Below are 10,883 nucleotides of genomic sequence, written 5' to 3'. Positions count from 1 at the left end.
TTCCGCGACCATATGCCTCGCTCCGTGCGGGATTGCGCCGAAGTGGATTGCCGTGGCGGGAGGCTCCATCCCTAGAGTGCGGGATGTTGACTACCACGGGGCCCTTAGGCACGGCGCAGGCAGACCGCCTTCGGGTGGGTCATATATGATGGGACTTGGTGACAGAACATGCTATGTGAACCTTATAACTGTTAAAGTGGACTGGACTAGAAATAGTAAACACAATGACATCTATTACTACTAGCATTGTGTGTACTTTTGGGTAGTTGCATAATCATGCTTTATATGTGGGTGTTCAATTTGCATATAGCTAGTAGTTTGTTCTCGCTTACTTATGTAGAATTAATGCAAGTTAGAGGTATCCAATGTTTATTGGGCTACTCGTTTATTTATTTACTTACAGTGGCATTTATCGCTTTTGTTATAATGTACACTGACCCTCTTTTATATTTCGGGCCTAGTGGTGCATTTCACTGAAGTCAGTAATTGCCCACTGGGAACTATTATTTAATAGTTCTCACGCCCGGGTTTCTATGTTTCCTTTTAAGAGCCTTCGGCACCGGCGGAGGCACGAGATCGCGGCAAGGGTGTCGCGTAGCTAGCTCGCGGAGAGTTCTTTTGCGCTAGGTGGTTACTCCTCCATTTTATATTTTGGGAGAGAGGGAGAGGTTTTGTACCATGTATAGAGAGACCACCTTGTACTCCTTTTAGCACTTGTTATGGGATCCCTATTGTACTTATTTTATGTTTTTATGTAGTGGACTTTCAGCTCTATGTCCTTTCCTTGTTATAGAACTAGTTATACAATGCTCTGATATCACTAGATCTCTTGTATTATTGTTTTATCTATCGAAATTTTTGTAGACGCCTTATATGTTTTAGACGTATGGCGGGTCTGGGCACGCACCGGGTAGGCTTCCGCTGAGCCCCGGAGCGTGACATGCATATTGTGATATCGCATTATAGGGTGCTGAATGTAATTGTTACAAATTATTGCATGCTAGTGTTAGCTTAGTTTCGTGGATATAGTGTCGAACCTAGTATGCATGAGTTGAACATGAGATAGTTAACCCTATATGTGATGAATGTGTTATGTGAATGAGAACCTAGTATGGAATAACTAGTGTATGAGAACATTGAACCTTGACGAGTGGCATCTAGTTAATGTTAACCTGTGATGAGTGGCATCTAATTAATGTCAACCTACAATGAGTAGCTATGAGAACCTTAGTGAGTAGCTATGAGAACCTTAGTGTGGTTGGTAACACTAGAGTGACGAGTATGGTATTGCTCGCATATATGATGATACTATTCTTAGTTGATAGGATGTTCCCAGTTTATGAGGATTTGGATCGAGCTCACATAGCCTGTCTGCGCCTGTGGTGGTAGCTCCACACAGGTAGTGCACTCCGGAGGTTGTCACATGAGAGGGGGCCAGTGTAGCTGCCCTTGGACCATTGTAGCTATCCACAGGCGGTCTCGAGGGTAGTTGAACAGTTAGTCTCCTCCCCTATGAGACTTACATACGTGAGATTGTGAGCGAGCCTCGAGTTCGCCGAGAGATTGGGTAACCTGATGAGTCCCATGGTTTTTCTGCATAGTAGTATGATAGCTACAAGTTTCACTATGATGTGCATGCATGCATTATTATAGATTGATGCATAGTTAGATGTTTGTATATATATTTGCTTAAATACTGCCAATGCTTTCAATTACAAATGTCTATCTATATGTCTATTGTCTCTCTATGCCTGCTTAGACCTGGTGGGGAGATCGGCGGAGTCGGCGGCCGAACCCACTGGGAACTATGGAAGATAGTTCTCACCCCACTCTCTACAGGTCCGAGTTCGAGTGTCCCCGGCGAGCGCAAGGATCGTGGCAAGGGCATAGCGCCCTAGTGGTATTAGTACAAAGCTTTACTTCCTCTTTGCATTAGCTCTACCCTGTACTTATGTTTGAGAGTAGATGATGTATAGGGTGAGGTTTTGAGAGTGATTGTACATATGTTTGGAAGAATGTAAAAGATGAAATAATTGTATCAAAGTTAATGAATTCAGTAGTTAAGTATCTCTCTTTGGACCACTTGTATGCTTTACTCGTGTTGCTTGCTCTTGATTGATAAGCACTGTTTGTGCTTCGTTATCGTTGTTTGATCATGTATGTAATCAAGTGTATTTCCTGGGAACTTGTGTACATGATCTCATCGTTTGAGCCTTGGGCGGACAGGGGAGTTGCTGTTCGTTCGGCATCTGTTCGCCGCGCCCGAACCAGACCAAAAAGGGTAGTGGTCTCGGGGTGGGGGCGTGACAATTGTGGTATCAAAGCGAGTAAGAACAAGCAAAAGAGAGACTCTAGGACTGACCTAGGAGACTCTAGGACGGTGAACCGTAAGGTTATAGGTGCATGAGTGCGACATGAACCTATGACGTGGCGGAAGCTAATTGATTTGGTCGAACTTGGTGTTGAGACTCTAGGGATTCCTAGAGATGACTTGAGTAGTACTAGTTCCTAGCTTAAGGTGATGGTGTTGGCGGCCGACAACACGACACCGAGAGTTGAGAACGAGTACGCTTGCAAGCTACCGTCTGATTGATGTTGTTAAATCGTTTGGTCTTGTAATTGCGAAGACGTTGTTGGGTTAAGTATTTAATCAACTATTTGCGTTTCAGGAGCTTATGGCACCGAAGAGACGTTGCGTGCGTGGGACTGCTCCGGCACCACCTCCAGAGGTGCCCGAGCCAGCTGTGCCTTCGGTGGCGCCAGAGCCAGCTGGGCCTAGCGAGGTACAGGAGTTGCCAGCGCAAGCTGCTGCGCTAGCAGGGTGGTTTGATCGGCTCCAAGAGCTTATGGAGCATCAAGCAGCGGCGGCTGTTGCGGCAGTTGGTCAAGGCCGCGATCCGCCTGCGCCTTTGGTTCGCGCTCCCAATGCGGCTGAAGGTGGGGCGATGCGCCGGTTCCGGTAGTAGCGCGCAACCCCCACCGGTGGATATTCCTCCTGCGGTGTCTAGTTCCCCTACGCCCAGGGTAGCGGCTGAGGAGGCGGAGCGAGAGCGTGGATACACGGCTCTCACAAGGTTCACGAAGTTCCACCCGCCCACGTTCGACGGAGAAGTGATTGATCCTTGGACGGTGGAGACTTGGTTGGCCTCGATGGAGACCCTGTTCGAGGACATTTATACTGAGGAGCGGGACAAGGTGAATCTGGCCGCGCATTGTTTCGATAAGCGGGCCACGGTGTGGTGGAAGAGAGTGAAACAGGATCGATCTCCGGATCTTCCCCCGATTGATTGGGAGGAGTTCCGAAGATTGATGTTCGCGGAGTACTTTCCCGACAGCGATAAAAGGAAGATGCGGGAAGACTTCAGGAAGCTTAAGCAAGGCAACTGCACGGTTCGGGAGTATGAGCGGGAGTTCACCCATCTTTTGAACTGTGTCCCGGACGTTGCGACAACGGAGCAAGACCGTGCGGATTGCTTCGTCAGGGGACTCCGACCCGGAGTGTTTTGGACGGTGCATGCCTTCAAGTTCCACACTTTTGCGGAGGCTTTGGACCGTGCCTTGTGGATCGAGCACAGGAACGCTTACGAGCGAGAGGATCGCGAGGTGTTCGAGAAGGACAAAGGGAGAAAGCGACCGGGCGGTGGTTCGAGGGGGCAATCGAGTTCCAGAAGGCCCCCGAAGTATCCACGATTGCAATCAAAGGGCTGTGGAGCGCAACGGTGTATCTTTTGCGGCGGAGACCACCGACCCGGTGTATGTGATCAACGCTGAGGGAAGTATTTTAAGTGCGGGCAAGCCGGACACATTGCACGCGACTGTCCTCAGGGAGGGGCTTCGCCTGCTCCGTCTGTTACATCGGCCCCGGCAATTCCGGCTCGTTATGGGGTTCCACCTGCTGCGGCGTCGGCTGGACGTGCGGTGGCGCCACGCCAACCTGAACTAGCGCGATCGACTCCGAGCGGCCGGATGTATGCCACTCAAGTGCAAGTTGAGGAACCCACCGAAGCCGAGGAGCGCAACGTGGTGGCAGGTATGATTTTAGTTAGCGGTGTTCGAGTGAGAGCTCTCTTTGATACAGGCGCTTCTCACTCATTCATTAGCCGATCGTTTGCCCAAGAGCATGATATCGAGATTCGTCTGGGGGAGAATACCTGGCATGTAGAGGGACCCGGGCGATCATTCATTGTTAGGAAGCGGTGTTTGGCGTGCCCTGTACAAGTAGGCGACTGGGTTATGCTAGTCGATTTATTGGTGCTTAAGCGGTTAAAAGAGTTCGATGTCATATTAGGCATGGACTGGCTCTCGAAGTATTATATATCCATTGACTGCAAGACTAGAGTGATCACATTTCGGGAGCCGGGACACGAGGAGTTCACGTATCGAGCTTGCAAGAGCTCGTGTTTCGCCACGATGGTATCGGCGATAAGAGCCAGGAAGTTGGTTAACAGCGGTTGTACGGCTTATTTGGCGACCGTTGTGGAGGTAGATCGGGTGGTTCCGATTCTTGAAGAATTGGCGGTGGTGCTGGAGTTCCTAGATGTATTTCCCGCAGAGCTACCGGGGATGCCGCCAGACTGGGAGATCGAGTTCATGATAGACTTGATTCCCGGGAATGCGCCAATCTCGAAGGCCCCGTATCGCATGGCGCAGGCCGAGCTGAGGGAGTTGAGAGATCAGTTGCAGGATCTACTTGACAAGGGGTTTATTATGTCACGTCCCGCTATCGCCAATTTGGTCGATCCGGGCCCGTACACAGACGCCGAACGGACAGCACCTCCCCTGTCCGCCCAAGGCTCAACAATTATAGCTACATGTATAAAGAAAGAAATAATCCCAGAAGAATATTTCAATATACATGGCTTGCACGAGGGCAGGCAACAAGCACAAGTGAAAGTAAACTAACTAAACCATTCATACATTGTATCTTAATTACTTTAAATCAAATACAAAGCTTACATAATTATTACATTCATTCTTCCAATATATACATTGCCATTTCTCAAATGAATAATTTACATTTGCTTTCATTGACTATAAATAGATGAAATAAATAAGGTACAACTATACTCAATGGATGTCCACTATCTATGGAACGCTGTCCATACCACGATCCTCGATCACCTCGCACGAGCTAGAACCTGCATGGTTAGTGGTATGAGAACTACTAAAAGTTCCCAGTGGGTTCGGCCGCCGACCTCGCCGACTCACCCACTAGGTCTATTCAGGCATATGTAGGCAAAAGAAGTAAACAGATAGTAACCCACTATAACATGTAACTACTACAATGCCTGTACAAAGCTGAAAGAAGCAATACATCAGATAACAACTTAGGAGATTTCCTCCTAGTCTAGTATGAGTGTAAGCAAAACAAGTTCCATCCAGCGAGGAGGAACTTGCTACTCGAGGCCTCATCAGTAGAAATGACCTGGTCCTCCACGCAGAGGGGGTCAACTGTCAGGGCAGCCCACGTCCAACGCAGAGGGGCTATTAACCCTATCACAGTCACTCAATAACAATTGGTCTCCCAATTGGTTAACTAACCCATTTAAATCATTTTCATACGTACGTATAAATATCAAAGNAACAGGTCTACAAACCAAACCCACGTTCCCTCGGCACAATCTGTGACCAAAACAAGAATCTGGGTCCACCGCTAACCCGAACGGCACCCAACGACCCGAAACAGCCTAAACTCTGCTGAAAAATAAGCTCGGCATCCCAGCACGAGCGTAAATGCCTTCTAAACTACCCCAAGTATCCATCGCACTAATACTGCAACGATATAATCGAATCTCGGCTCCTAGAGCTAAATCTGGTAGTTTAAGCATATGACGGATCAAAACGCATGTTTTCTCCTAAGTCGAATTTCAAGTCCAACATGTATAATATAAACATTCATTTCAGCATGCTTTTATATTCATATTACATCCAAAATGCTAATTGATGATTAAAGCATGATATACAAAATCGAACTATACACGTCGACTAAACATGCACTTAGGAGCGAAACCGATGATACACCCACCTTTAGTGAAAATCCTGGCAGCAAGAGGGTCTCGGATCACAAGCAACACTGCTGGAAACACCTCCAAACCAGCAACAAAGCCCCTCAAGATCTGGATATAACAATTCACCCAAAATCCAATAAAATTCATCAATTTCAGCCTTAAGCTTAGGATTTCTCAATTCCAATGTCAAAACTCACCTAATGATCTCCAAATCAGGTGAGAACAATTCCAAAACCAGCAAATACTGAGAGGTGATCAAACTCAGGTCCAAAATCCTACTTCCAACAAAGATAGCATCAAGAAAAGTTCAAAAATCCCATTTTCAGCTCAAAGTCAATAGCAGTCTAGAAAAACTTCAATTCGACCAAGCTAACCTCAACCAAAATCTACAATTCAGGGCTTCGTGGATTCCTCTGGAAGTCTAGAATCCAGCAAACCAAGTTTCGTCGAAATCCGACCTTCCTACGTCGTGCACGAGCCAAAACACTGGAGGTCGTCGCTGAAGAACTGCAGAATCAGCACTCCATCAAGCTGGATCAATGGAAATTTGATGCAATTTGAGGCAAATCCGAGTGTTGAGATGCTAAAAGGGACTTCTCTGTGAAGAAGGGAAGGAAAAAGCTCACCAGGGTCACCTTCCATCTATTTATAGGCTGCTGGAGGAATAAGATAAGCCCCAAGAGAAACAGCTGCTATCCAGTACTCATGCAGAATCGGGCGTTTCCGGGCGCCCGGAACCATGTTCTGGGCGACCAGAACATCCCGACTGCACAAAACGGGCTCCTCGGACTCTCCGCTCGCGGTGTGCTGCACCCGTAAATGGCTCCGGCGGAACTCACCTACCGCCCTGCCACGCGTCGAAGCAAGCGGTATTCACGATGTCGAATTTCCAGACCCACATCTGGGCGCCCGGAACATGGGATCCGAATTGGCTTCCAGTTTCAGTTAAATTCAACACTCGTTTCTGGGCGACCCTAAAAATGTTCTGGGCGCCCGAAACTGGCAAAACTCCAGTTTTGCTTAATTGAGTGCGTCGAGTCCAATTTTGCATCCAATTCGTACGGAATTGACTGCGACTCAGTCCGACACTTTCCAGAGATGTCGACCAGTCACTAATACTGAAGTCAATCCTATCCAAATGTCAGGAACACTACAATATACATATATATATATGTATATGTATATATATATATATATATATATATATATATATGTAGAGTCCGGCTACTATGCTATTAATAGCACGAAGAACTTGGTGCTACCAAGTTTTCCGGCGTTAGATCTACCCTTTTGATCATTTTTATCCGTTAGATCATACTATTCAACCAACCACCCACTTAACCCTAGGGGACCCACATCATCCTAACCACACATCTCTTAATTCAATGGTCAAAAACTTGGTAGCACCAATGACTTGGTGCTATTAATAGCATAGTAGCATATATATATATATATGTATATACATACTTGCATATATATATATATAGCATAGTGCTAATTTCTATAGGGTTCATGGCAATTGGGGTCTTAGCGCTTAAGAAACTCTTGTTCAACCCTTTTACATAACAGGGAACATTCTACAAACCTGGGTTTAGGATTAATCCATCTCAAATTCTTATTCCCAACAACCATTCATAAGTATAAATACATATACATGCTTTCCCTAGCATAGTTTCTACGTTGCTAGGTTTATATAGCATCATCCACAAGCTTTAAACCCTAAACTTTATGGTTCAAACTTCCTTAGAACGAGAACATACTCAAATCAGAGTTATCTAACCATTCGATTTCAGCCTTTTTACCCTAACATTTCATTAACATATACATACATTCTATCAACAAGGGTCCATAAGCCTCTTTAAGCCTCTACAAGCTTAATTCACCTAAAAATCTCTCTCAAGGAGCAAATAAACTAAACCCCAGCTGAGAAGTAAACTAATTACCTTAAGTTCGAAGCTTCCAAGGCTGGGTTTCCCACTTCGGTAGCTCCAATAAGACCAAAACACCAAAGCTCATGCCATTTCTCCAACAATTCCTTCACTAGTTTTCTTCTTGGGTTGAGAGAGAAAGAGAGGGAGAATTAGATGAGATGAAAGGCTGTGGAGTGTTGTTCAAGTACCTGGGCAAGTGCTAGACATCTGGGTTAAAGAGATAAGAGCAGAAAATTGCAGCTTAAACCCTTAAAAGACCGAAACTGCATTGCAGTCTAGTAGTTCGCAGGTCAGTCCCTGCAGGTTCGCAAATCAGTCCCTGCAGGTTTATGAATCAGTCCCTGCACTAAACAACAGCTGGCAGCAGCAGTTTTCAGCCCATTTTGCGCGTCTAGTTCGCTTCGAATACTTCTAATCACTTCCTAATTATGCTCATAAACCTCCACAAGTTACCAATTAAGCTTGGGAATAAACCAATTTTATTTTTTTGCATTATCTTGATCAATTTGATCAAGATTAGCAATGTAATCAAAATTCGATGTATTACATTTAGGGTAAATAAACATAGACCCTACCAAAGTAACAACCTAAGTTAATCTCAAGTTTCATTTCCCATCAATATTTACATTTAATTTCCAATTTATACATATGGGCTGCTAGCTTAGTATAAGTTCTAGTATTAGATAGCATCTACAAGTTTTAGCCTCTAATAGATGCAAATTCCTGTCATAATCATGTTCCAATTCTTCCTTAGGTTAATTACAATAAACTCTAATCAGGAATTAAGATTAATCTACTCTAGGTTTCCTCATGGTAACTACTAACTTTAGCAATTAAGAATCCATAGCTTAATCCTTATTAGGGAAAATAACATAACCCTAATCAAGAAAATATAACAACCTGTTACTATACAATTTCACAAAAGCATATAGAGTAACTCGACTCTTACTAGCCCAAAAACTTCAAAATGAATTAACTTAGAGTCTTTACATCCATTCCTATTCAAAATTAATTAATTTAGAGGCTTTACATCCATTCCTAATAAAGGACTCTATAACCTGCAGGTTAGTTTTCCTAATTCCTAGTTGCCAAAGCTAATACATGATACCTATAGCTCCTTTATACTCTCTACTATCACAGGTTGCTTAAAAATGTATATAGTAAGCCAATCTCAACACTTCAAGAACCTCACAACCCATTAACTTAGGAAATTATATCAATCCCCAACCAAGAAATTACAAGATAACCCACCTTGACTCATGGCCACTCGAGCTCCTCACGGGCTGGAGCTTCAATTTCTTCAAATCTACTAATTTCCACTCAATTTTCCCTATTAATTTTTCTTCTCTTCTCTCTTTTTCCTTTTTTCTTCCTTTCCCTTTCTCTCTCATGCGTACAGGTTGAAGACGAAGAAGATAAGAATGGAGCCTGGCAGCTTAGTGGAAATCCACTAAGCAATGTAACAATTGCCCGTAGGTCCATAAGTCATCAACATTCACACTTCAGTTTAGTTCAGATCTGATACTTTTCGTTGGAGCACTTCTGAATGTCCGTTTTCGCTCAAATTCGACAGCTAGGCTCGGTTTAAATTAACAAAACGGAAAATATCTTAACTTTTCAGTTTCGACCATTTTTGGTCACCGAAAGCTCTACCGAACTGTAATCTTTAGTAGATAGCAGTCGGATTTTATTTTTCACCTTCCGGGTGTCAGAATGACATGAAACTTTAAATCTAGCCTCATAAAAATAATTCTGACATATTCTCTAATTTTCATAATTTTTTGACACTGTGCATTTTCTGCTAAAATCTCAGTCCCATTTCTCACAGAAAATTCTGAATATTCTGTTTTCGTTCCGATTTCAGCACAAGTCGTTTCCGACTTATATTTTACTTCTCTAAATCCAATAAAAATAGTATTTTACACTATTTTTATTTACATTTATTTTTATATTAAAAATTCGGTATCTTACAACAACAGTTATCAAGCAAGCATCAAGATGGCACCGTTCGAGGCACTCTATGGACGGAAGTGTAGATCGCGACTTCATTGGCGTGAAGTTGGTGAGAGATTGGCTTTAGGTCCTAGATGTGATCCAGAAGCAGAGTACCAGTTTCTCACGCTCGAGGATCTTGTGTTGACAGCCGACAGTAGGACGCGAAGTGTAATGTAATATGACTTTAATCTGGGCCTCTTTGACGAGTTCGAGTGTTGGAATGTCGTTTGGACCTGAGTTACGATGTTTGATAGACCGTAGCTCGGTTTTGCCCGCGTTACTGGAGTAAGTCACTAAGTGGCTAATTGCGTAGGTTCGCTTCGTGACTGCCTTCTCAGTTGCAATGCTTCGAAGTCGGTTCATTGTGATGTGCATGAATTCCGGGTGCTGGTCAGTGGTGCTAGACCGACATGTTGTGGAGTGCTTAGACAAGATTTTGGTCAAGTTCGAGAGTGATTGAAGGGTTTTGCGCAGTGAATAGCTGCATTGAGTGGACGTGATCTGCCCTTCTTCTGCTTGTTGTACCGGTACAGCGATTGAGGTGTGAGGGCATTGCTGGCAGTTCCGGTGGCAGCACGTGTTTTTTGGTCATTTCATATCTTAGTCCCGACTCTGCTTGTACCCGAGCACGAGATGGGATGCTCATTGAAGGTTGCTGAGTTCCGAGAAGCTTTTTTGTCCTAGTATGTTATTCTCTTTGTAGGGTTTTTCTCTCTCCAGTCATAAGCCGCTGATGGGCGCCAGATTCATTTGGCGCGGCGCTCGTGTGCTTGGTGTTTTGAGGAGTTGAAGGAGAGATTAACTTCGACTCCGGTGCTCGCCTTATCGTGTAAGGTGAAGGTTATGTGGTTTGCCGTGATGCGTCCTATCTGGGCTTGGGGTGTGTGCTGATGCCAGGAGGGAGGGTGATCTCGTATGCATCCCGTCAGTTAGAGAGGTACTCGAAAAA

The 10,883-nt window shown here is 44.7% G+C and overlaps 1 long non-coding RNA gene across 1 annotated transcript; it reads right to left on the bottom strand.

Moving 5' to 3' along the window:
* Nucleotides 1-4,899: 4,899 nt before the first annotated feature.
* LOC109704161 lies at nucleotides 4,900-9,454 on the bottom strand. The gene is made up of 2 exons (XR_002214197.1): nucleotides 9,191-9,454; nucleotides 4,900-5,138 (listed from the first exon to the last, which is right to left on the bottom strand). It is a non-coding gene; the product is annotated as an uncharacterized LOC109704161 (long non-coding RNA).
* Between the last annotated feature and the right edge of the window lie 1,429 nt (nucleotides 9,455-10,883).

Source organism: Ananas comosus, unplaced genomic scaffold (assembly GCF_001540865.1).
Source record: "Ananas comosus cultivar F153 unplaced genomic scaffold, ASM154086v1, whole genome shotgun sequence".
In the NCBI taxonomy this organism is placed as follows: Eukaryota; Viridiplantae; Streptophyta; class Magnoliopsida; order Poales; family Bromeliaceae; genus Ananas; species Ananas comosus.
Note: the sequence above shows the minus strand (reverse complement) of the source record. Positions and strands in the feature narration are given on the sequence as shown.